The sequence below is a fragment of the Austrofundulus limnaeus genome, unplaced genomic scaffold (assembly GCF_001266775.1).
Source record: "Austrofundulus limnaeus strain Quisiro unplaced genomic scaffold, Austrofundulus_limnaeus-1.0 Scaffold50, whole genome shotgun sequence".
Taxonomy (NCBI): domain Eukaryota; kingdom Metazoa; phylum Chordata; class Actinopteri; order Cyprinodontiformes; family Rivulidae; genus Austrofundulus; species Austrofundulus limnaeus.
Window position 1 is genome coordinate 485,988 of NW_013952452.1, and position 10,460 is coordinate 496,447.

At 39.3% G+C, this 10,460-nt stretch overlaps 1 pseudogene; it reads right to left on the minus strand.

Moving 5' to 3' along the window:
* The window catches only part of LOC106517549 (dipeptidyl peptidase 4-like), a 51,749-nt pseudogene extending 42,896 nt beyond the window's left edge, over positions 1-8,853 (minus strand).
* Positions 8,854-10,460: the final 1,607 nt, after the last annotated feature.

The window sequence follows — 10,460 nt, forward strand, 5'->3', positions numbered from 1 at the left end:
GACTCAGTTTGAAGAACATATTACATGACATAATGGCAGGAAATCACAGAGCATTTGACCAGATCATAGGTATAATTAATTGATTGAACAAATGTACCACTCAGAAAAACTGTTCACACTTGTAATCTTTTCTACTTCCAGATTTGTTTCCAGATTTTTTACCAATAATTTGTGATCAAATATACACACACTAACTATTTACGTTTGTAAATGCTTCTAAATATTTGCAGATTTATCCAACCTCAAGACACAATTTATGACAAAATTGTAGTCCCATTGTCCTCAAATGAGTATTTTATCCTTACACACATTTAATTGTAAAGATAAATGGCAAATTTGCATGCCTTATGAAGCTAAAGATGTAACAGTGCATAAATACACCAGTTTTAAGCATGAAATGTAATGTGGATTTTTACTTTGGCCATTTTTTCTTGCAAGAGTTGTAGAAGCWTTTTACTGGGATCCCCGTCAGCTTGTTTTCACACAAATGAGTGTAATATTGTCATRTGACCACTAGAGGGCACTGGTAGTGTCCTTTAATGAGGCTAATGGATTAAAGTTGAAAAAACTTGATGTATCAYGGGCARAGGGGCAAAAATGCAATGTCCACATATGAGGACGCAGGGTCTCAGGAGGGTTTTATCATTTTTAAAGAGTTCAAGAGTCATATACACCAAAACATGAGCAAAAAAAATATTCACAGCTGCATYAAATAAAATGYCAAAACTAACAATAAAAATRAAAAACAGTGCTGATTTAAACTAATGTGTTGTTATCAACTTTTGCACAAACTTAGACTTTATGATTCATCTTTTTTTGAAGATTTTACTCTGATCTACTAATCAGAGGATTATTTAACCAAACATCTTGCTGCCCTGACTCATTTGCTATWAATATGTTCTAAAGTTTATTTATGCATCAAATAGATTTGTGAGGCAAAAAGATGACATCAGAACTGAGGCTCTGTGTCAGAGGTCAGATTGTTTCTATAAACAAAGACGAGCTCTTTTACTGAAAACTCTTGTTGAGACTTAATCTTTCAAATGAGGACATGTTACGGTGCTTCAAAAATGCCAAACAGAAACTCCATCAGCTGGATTCTAAAACACAACCGGGCAGACCAAAAAGCACCAYGCGACCAGACGATCAATACTTCAGGCTTTGATCACTGGGATCAAGATGCAAGCAGACAGAGAAATTTACTAAAATAAAGATAARACTCCTTAAAAGTGCTGTCAGGAGACGAATGTCTAGTGCAAATCTCGGGAGATGAGAAGCATCTCTGCAACACTTTCTCAGCAGGGAAACAAGGACGTGCTTGGGGAGGGCGAAACACACCAGCATTTCACAATGACTGATGGGAAAATAAATTTAATACACTGTTGAAGCAAAGTTTATGAGTCACGGCAATAACATGACGATGTAGTGATTACAAGGACAAAGGGGAGCAGAATGATATCACAGTGAATTACACCAGCAGTCAAATAGTGATGAAAATATATAGTCAGGTTGGGTTATGCCACTGTGGAGTTGTACACCTGCAACWAATTTGGAAAATGACTAGTTTCCCATTCTCTGCCGTACACCACACAACTGATTGTTAAAGAAAATGTTGTGATGGTAAATACCAACCTCTTATGTTACATTTGGTATTTTTTTATAAAATTAAATAAATAGTAATAATAACGCAGACATAAGAGTGTTGTGGCACAAAAAGGGGAGAATAATGTATGGCTGTGTTTATTTGTGGTCCGTGACAGCTGACAAACTAAAATGTACCGAAAGTTTCTCGCTGCTCTGAAAGTTTGCAYGAACATGCACAAGCAGATGCATCACATTACACCCCTAGAAAAACAGCAAGTCTGGCCTTTTTTTTCTTTTAAATAAATTTAAAAAAGACCGTGCATATTTGTAATCATGAGAGTCAGGGACACACTGTGAGATGAGAGACTTTGCAGAAGAAAAATGATGAAGAGACAAGAAAAGGATGAAAATGGTCAGGACCGGTTGATAAAAGAAAAAAATTGCAGAGGAGAGTCGAGAACGGAGCAGCAGAATCAGAAATACATGGAGGAAACAAAACAAGCAGGGGGTTGAGATGTGGGGTGAGGGGGGGATGGAAGAGAATGATGACAAAAACTCTGAGGACTCTGCAAACTGAGAGGGGTGGTAGGTGGAGAAAAAGATGGATCATTGCAGTCGTTAAAGTTGAGGCAGTTAGCAAAAGAGCAGAAGAGTACAAGTTGTTGTAAGAGAAAAAAAAGACAAGAAAAAAATAGAAAGTTGACTGACAAAGATTCTCCCTACTGAGGATGGAAGAAATGCAAACAGGGGAACAGATATTTAAAAAGCAGGAAGAGGTGAGATGTTTAGACAGAGGGCAAGAGAAACATGGCAGAACGACTAACAGCTAGAACTTGTCTGGTCAATCACACAGACCAAAAAAAAAAAAAAAAACCAAAACATGCAAGTTTTTCTATCCTTGTGGGGACTTTGCATTGATTACCATTTATTTTTCAGCCTAACAGCCTAACACCGACCCTTTAGCCTAAAGCTAACCACCCCAGTCCTAATCCTAACCCACCAACAGTATATCCCCTGATGGAGACTGGGCTTTTGTCCCCATAAATAACAATAAGTTATTAATATTATTTTATCATAACAGAATGCTGTGTGTACCAGAAAAAATGGTCAAAAAATGTCCCTACGAACACACACACACACACACACACACACACACACACAGGGCAGTATACCGGATCATACAGAAAAACATTTTTTATTTTTGTTAAGCTCTGAATTTTCTGAATACCGGACAAACCGGTTTAAATGGCCTGAACACGTTCAAAACATTCGTCACAGCCACCAGTGAACTGTTTCATGGGGGACACTTCATCGCAGCACCGCTATGTGCATTAGCAAGCTAATGTTATGTTGGAGCAGCTTGTTGGAGTAACTGGCGGCGGGTGTTGATTCCATTGCTTATGTTGATTGATAAAAAAAAACGGTTTCCCCATCGCTGAATGTAGTAAATAAATCTTCAGTGACGTGCACGGATAGACAAACATGTGACATTAATGTTTGGAGACTTAATGCACTTCTACTATGAAAGCCCAGGGAAAGTAGTTTTGTAGCTACTGGTGTTTAGTTGACTACTGTGCACCAAGCTGAGTCATCCTGTTAAGCTTTAATAAAGAACACAAAATAGACCAGATAATAATCAACCCTTCTCCTTCACGATTGGACCAAATTGTGTGACTACTGTCTACAACCAGGCAAAGAAGAAAAGACACAGAGGAGGGAAACAGCGACACATATGAGGTACAGTAAAAGAAAAGTCAAACATTTTCTGTTGCTGTGTTTCCATTGCAAATGTGCGCAAAACTTTGTCGATATTCTGTTAATGTTGAAAAAACACAGTTCTGCAATTGCGGTGTTTCCATTAAGTAAGAAATGCTATTAAAGTCACGGCTGAATATGCTTGTTCTCGCGACAAGTCATTACAAACATGGCGACAATGGATGTAAACACATAGCATTTTGCTATCACGACACTAGCGCTCATCATCAGAGGAGACGTTGGCGTCTTATCGAGGCTTTCGAGCGACGAGCTCCTTATACTTGGGAGTGGCTATGTATGCTGCGTTTTTGGGAAAATGTAGTCGGTGAGTTTAATACTTTCTTCTGTGATTTCACTACTACTTTTATTTCCTGTTACCTTCTTCTTTGTAGTCTTTTCACCAGTAGAAACAGCCGTTCTTGATCACGTGACTCCTGTGATGCAAAAAAGGTGTTTCCATTGCAGTTTTGCGAAATACATCAATTTCAATACGGCCGAAAAACCACGTCTTCCTAGCGCAAAAACATTGTCGAAAAACTTTTTTTTTCAAAATTGACCTGTTTACATAGAGCAAATTTATTTTCCAAATTCCAATTTGCACATTTTCACGGTCAATGGAAACGCAGCTTGTGATGCAGAAAGAGACCAACTTCAGGTTTGCTAATCAATAAGCAGTGTTTGTACATTTTTTTGTCAGCTGAGCTGTGATGAAAAGAAAAATACCATCAAATGTGATGATACTGGTGCAATTGTTGAAAATAACATGATATAAAATTCGGGTCATRCCACCCAGCACAACACATAAGCATAGCAACACACCGAACCAGGAGCCAACCACTCTAATCCAAGCCAAACCGGTCTGCTTCCTCCATCCTTAATCCTACCATTTTCACCCTGCAATGAGAGACATGTCACAAAACGAGGCACGGGACCAGTAACTGGTTTACCTGAGAGTCGAGGTGTTGGATTTTTACAAAAATGACAAATTCAATTTGCATCTTTTTAAGTGGCGATTGATCAGCGATCAATCAGGAAGAGAATCCCCCCAACTTATGGTCCTCGAGGTGAAACCAGACTGATGTTAATGTCAAATGGCCTTGCAAGCTTAATGAGATGAAGACGAGCTAATCTCACTCTAAATTAGACAAACTCCAGGGGCCCATTTAGCCACCCACTGACGGTGACTTTACACACACACACACACACACACACACACACACACACACACACACACACACACACAAACTGAGAGAGATCATTTAAAAAAACTAGATCCTTTATGCAGCCTGTCACAATAGCACTGATGCAAATCTAAGGAAGGAAGCTCAAAGCAATAATCTCTAACGTTGCAGATTTGGGAAATTGAAATATTTTCAACTTTTTTAAAATGAAAAAAAAAGTCTTGAATCAAACATGTGCATTCAAGCAAGTGCCACATACTGCCACTTTTCATCGAATAGTTTATAAATTAAGGTTATGTTGAAGTGACTAGGTTAAAACATACTACCTCACAAATGCATAAATAAAGGTGAAAATGCATGTAGAAAAAATAAAAGCACCTTTTTTTACTAATTAACTTTTCTTTTTCTTTACTACATGACCTTTTCAGCCCATACTTAAAGACCCCACACAGTCAGTGGGTCAACCAGCCCCTTGACTTCCTCTGTGTGAACATGTCTGCCACAGCAAGATTGGATTTTTTTCACCCTTCTTCTTCCCTTAAATCCGTGCCCCAGACCACCAGCCAAAATGTCACTGTCTCTTCAACCGACATTTCACTTGCAGTCAGTGAGGCGGGGCTGAGTGAGATTCAACATTTGGTTTAGATGGCTTTATCTCTCTCATGTGCACACAGCTATGCACAAAAATCCATCCACATCCTACTTAAGACTTTAAAACTGTTGTGCTTTTTTATCACATTTTTCCTTCATATGTGCAAAGTATTCTTTTCTTTCATAAAAAGTCTTGCTTTTCTTAAAATAAGAAATAAGAAAAAAACTGATACAACTGACCAAAAGGCTTTTTCCTCAATAGTTTCCGAAGCTTCTCCAAAACCAAAAAGGTTGACTTTTTTTTAAATATTTTGTATTTTTTTATACCACTAGACCCTACTGGGAGTTCTTTTATAGAGCTCGATATGATTCAAAATGTGTTCGATGGTACATACAATCACAAAGTGACAAATCTTGATCTTGGAGTTCAACTTGATGAGTTTTGGAAAGTTCTCTTGGCTTTTTATCATTTGCAATGCCTGATCTATCTGGGTTCGCATTTCCTTCTGCGTCAGTAGGAGTTTACATTGCCATGAACCTATAGATTTCATTAGTACAGACAGCTGTGATCAGAGGAACATGATGCTACTTGGAGACAGGAGATGGTTATAGCCTTTATCTTCAACATGGATGTCTTTGATCTCCTCAGGCAGGTCTCATCTTTGTTGTTTCTGCTTCACGTTCAGTGTTGTACACAGAACCATACCAAACTACCTAGACCATGGTGGTTCTCTTTAGTCTGGAAAGCTGATGAAAAACTAGAAGGTGCCTGTGATAATGACTGAGGTCACACTTAATTTGAAACATGACTATCATGCAGTGGTGCCCAAGTACTGAAGAGCCGCTTGTCTTGTAGGTTTTACTTATTTCTGACTCCAACACACCTGATTCAGTGATTGAGTTGCCTCTTCAAGTTCTGCAGAAGCCTGTTAATCACCTGTTCTTTCAAATCTGGAGCACAGAAACCTCTAGTGGCCCTCAAGGACCAGAGTTTGACTCCCCTAATGACAAGGATTAATTGTCTCTCTAAATCTTTTTGTATCTGTCTGTACTATTTTAGTATAGTTTTGTAAAATAAAGAAATCATTTATTTTCACAGTTTTGTTTGTTTTACTAAGGTTATACAGATGCATCACGTAATTGCTTTGAACAGTAATTTTATTTTTTGTCTTAATTAAATGTGTAACTCTGTTTGAAATGCAGTCTAATTGGCTATGTTCTTCATTTGGAATTGTGTGGTTGTTGTTGTTTTCTATTCCAGTAGAGGTTGAAGTGTTAGAAAAACATTAAATTAAAATGCACTCAAGTTTTTTTGTCTTTTCTCCAAGCAATCATTTCAGTTCGCCATGTCTTACTAAAAAAATGTCAAGAAAATGCAATAAAAACAGCAGGCTTTAAGTTTTGTTCAACTTTTTCTGCCTTCGTTTAAACTGGAGCGTGCGCACGCGCACGCACACGCACACACACAGGCTGCTGCACGTGAACGCAGCCCAAATGGCTCGTCTCTCCCTGCTGTCTGCTGTCAGACGGGATGATTAATGATGTGCGACCCCGGACACATCCAACCAGGACCGGAGAAGCTCCGGCGATCACCGGGGGGAATCAGCCGCACTGAAGCCCGGGGAGCACACCGGCTGAGTCTCCGTCAGCAACTTCCACTGAAATACCACCGAACCGAGCCCGGAAAAAACGAACCTAATACCACCACTGTTCAAATGACAACACAATCAGGCAGACATTCACTCAGTCAAATCCAGAAGAAGAGATGACGAAATAACAATAAAATAAGCAAGCATGAATATGATCACTGGACACATAAGCAATATGTGATCATGAAAACAAACAATTATATGCACATTTATTTAATAGTTAGATCTCTTGACAACCACGTGACTTTTCCAGACGTTCATTAAATAAAAGTTGTCTGGAATTGCACCAACAATCTTAGACTTGTAACCCAGACTGAATAATAAAATATCCAACACCAAACTGCAGTTTTGGGAGAAAAAAAAACTATAGCTAAGACTTGGCTTCTATACATTTATTATGGATGAGGGAAGTTTTGAACTGTTTTTCTGTCCTTCATGATGCAACTTTTACTAAAGTGCATGTTTATGAACTCTGCTTTGACCTTTTAGGTTCTAATTAGAATATTAATTTACAAATTGTCAATTTGACCAAACCTTTTTTTCACACTAAATCATAAATTGGTTTTAATGTTTATATTTGTGTAAAATTATTTTATTGCCAATGTTTTTTTTTCTGTGAAGCTCCTTTATACACAAAATGTGCCATGATTGATTGATTGATTTGCCTCTTGTCCACAAATTGGGTTCAGCTGCAGTAAAATTGCATAAAACAAAACCATCCAAAACAATTCCCTGTCACAGACACCTTTTTTATCTGTAATGTTTTAGATACAAACCCAGTGTTTGTCCCACAGATAAACTGTTTCTTAAAAGCACTTAATGCAAACACTTAAGTTGCGTGAAGGCACAAGAAAACCAGTAAAAGCACGTGTGTAAAAGAAAGCCAAGCTTTTTCTGAAAACCAGTGCTTAAAAACCCAAATCAGCCACAAAACCTAGGACGCACGTGCATATCTAAACTCAAAGCCCGTTTTTCCAGCAGCTCTGCTCGGTGCAGCCTGGCACCACCACTCCGCTGCCGGTGGACAGCTCTGCACCAGAGGCAGACCGCTTCAAAACACTCTGAAAATCCCGATACAAAAAAGCCAAACACTGAACAGAACAACTTACGGCTTGTTGGCAGAGCTCCGTCCACCTTGATGACGTGGCAGAAAATCCAAAAAGCGCTGGAGACCAGCAGCAACAGCGTCAGTCTCCGCGCAGGACGGTGCATGTTGGCGGCTGCGGGCACAGGAGGAACCCGGGGTGGGGGGGCGGCGGAAAGAGATCCGTCAGCCTCGCTTTGCAGTTGAGGACTGACAGAGAGGAGTCTGGTGCAAGTAGTCTCACTCTCCCTCTCCGTCTCCCCCACCCCTCTCTCTCTCTCTCTCTCTTTCTCTCTCTCTGCCTCTCGATGATGTAAGGATCACGCCGTCAAACAGGCTGGCCCGAGCTTGAAAGCAAATTATCCCCGCTGCTTTCCACCCCTCTCCTCTCTTTATTTGGCGACTCCCGTTTGGAAAAGAAAAAGGAGGAGGAGGAGGAGGGAAAAAAAAGAGGACAGCAGAGTTTCCACTTGCAAACGCCGAGGACGCGAAATTCTATCACTTCAAGGAGGCATGACGGTGCGCCTCTCCGAGCCGCYGGACTGATCCCACTTTGTCCTGCGCTCCGATGCGCTGTCCGTGGTGCTGAACTTATCCGGCTCTCTCTGCGCGCCTTCCAGTCTCCTACAGCCAGACACTGCCCCCCTCCTCCTCTGAGCGGAGGTGGCGTTTTCCTCTGCGCTTGCCTCCTGCCCAGCTTCCGAAACCCTCCTGACAAAGTACACGGGAACCTGCAGACACCATGTTTTATTGATCCTCCTCTACTTTTCTGCTCTCGCCGCGCTGTGTATGTGCTGTGGCGGTAATGGCAAACAAGAAAGTTGTCAGGATTTCCGGTGCAACAACAAATTTTTGCCTCATGTCTAAAAATCTGAGAGGCTTTTTTCAAGCTTATTAGCTGTGGCAGCCATCTTGACTCTGAAAATTATGAAGTTGTACAGCCAGTGATTACTTACTGAGGTTTTGATCAAATATTTTTGCCAACAGACTAACAGGGTTAACTTTGAAAACAATCATACTAAAGTTTTAGTCAAAGATTCCACGCAGTGAGAAAAAAACTCGGAGCTTGTTTTGAGAATGACTCTCAGCTACTACCACGTCACCTTCTAGCACACTTTCTCTACAACTGGCTAAATTATAACCAGTTTAATGATTTGTAAGATCAGTGTTGTGCTGGTCAACTTGAGTTGATTAGATCAGTGGTTCCCAAACTTTTTATCTTCTGACCCACAAAATATTCATGGCAAAAACTTGTGACCCCAAATATTACTAGTCTGAGTACACAACCTTCATTAAAAACCCTAAAAACACAGGCTTTTTGATGATCTAAACAGCTTGTACACAAATATAAATACTTATTTATACTTATTTTGTGTTTTTGTAATAATTATAGGGAAAATATTACATCGGAAATTTTTTATTACCCTTTAAATTAATTTCTGGAGATTATCCAAGGTGCTTCATGACCCATAATTGGGTCCCAAGCCCAACTTTGGGAACCAAAGTGCAGTGGTTCCAAAACTTTTCAGCTTTTGACCCACAAAATAACAGTAGCAGAGACCTGTGCCCCCAACTATTTCTGGATGATAAACATTTGTATCAGGTCAACTAAACATGGGCATAGTAACAATATTTCTTATAATACATTTATCCATTTTAAATGTACTAACCTCACTCCTTTGTAACAACTAAGGCAAAAACATAATTAATTCAGAAAATTCAGGACCCCACCTTGATGTTTCGGGACCCCACTTTGGGTCCCGACCCCAACTTTGGGAAACGCTGGATTAGATCCAAAAGTTAATCAGTGGTAGATGTGTATTAAAATAGTACTTCCTGTCCATTTCATTAGAATCCATCCAGTACTTTGTAAGATATTTTGCTAACAGACAGACTGTGTCGACACCCATCAGATTTTTGTCAAGCTTTTTGAAGAAAAAAAAATTGCACACTGTATAGAGCTTTGGGTGTGTGTTGGGAATCTCTCAGCTAAGCTGCATTAGATTTTAGGTCATTATCTGTCAAATTTACTGAGTTATGACAATTTTTGTATTTTTTTTTAAAGATCAGAGGCTTGTGCTCATATCTGAATTAGTTTGATCACTCAATGAAATTAGCTATAWATATATATCCAGTAATTTGACCCATGAGACATTTCAGCAACAGACATGCACTTAAAGATGTGCATTTTTTTGTCAGCAGGAGATGAAGATGCAAACACTGAACTTTAAACGTGGTTTAAACCTYTGATGTAATCTAAAACTTGTTCAGTTTTAACAACTCTTTAAAGGCAAAAGAGAGCATAAAAACAAACAAAACAAAAACTGTTCAACATAATGGATTCATTACAGGTGGTAGCGAAAAGATAAAATAAAATAAAAACATAACCAAAGCAATTTAACATGAATAATTTCTGCTGATGAAACGAAATTGCTCATGAATCCTTCTGGAACATTTGGTGCTGGTGAATAGTCACGTCAGCTCATCTGATAAGACTGAGGGGGTACATCAATCAAAGAAACTGGAAGGCACTGCTGCACACAACAAACCTGTTAGGTTCCATGAGGATGGCTTATTTGTGGTGCTGTCCTTTTTGCGACTAATATATATATATAT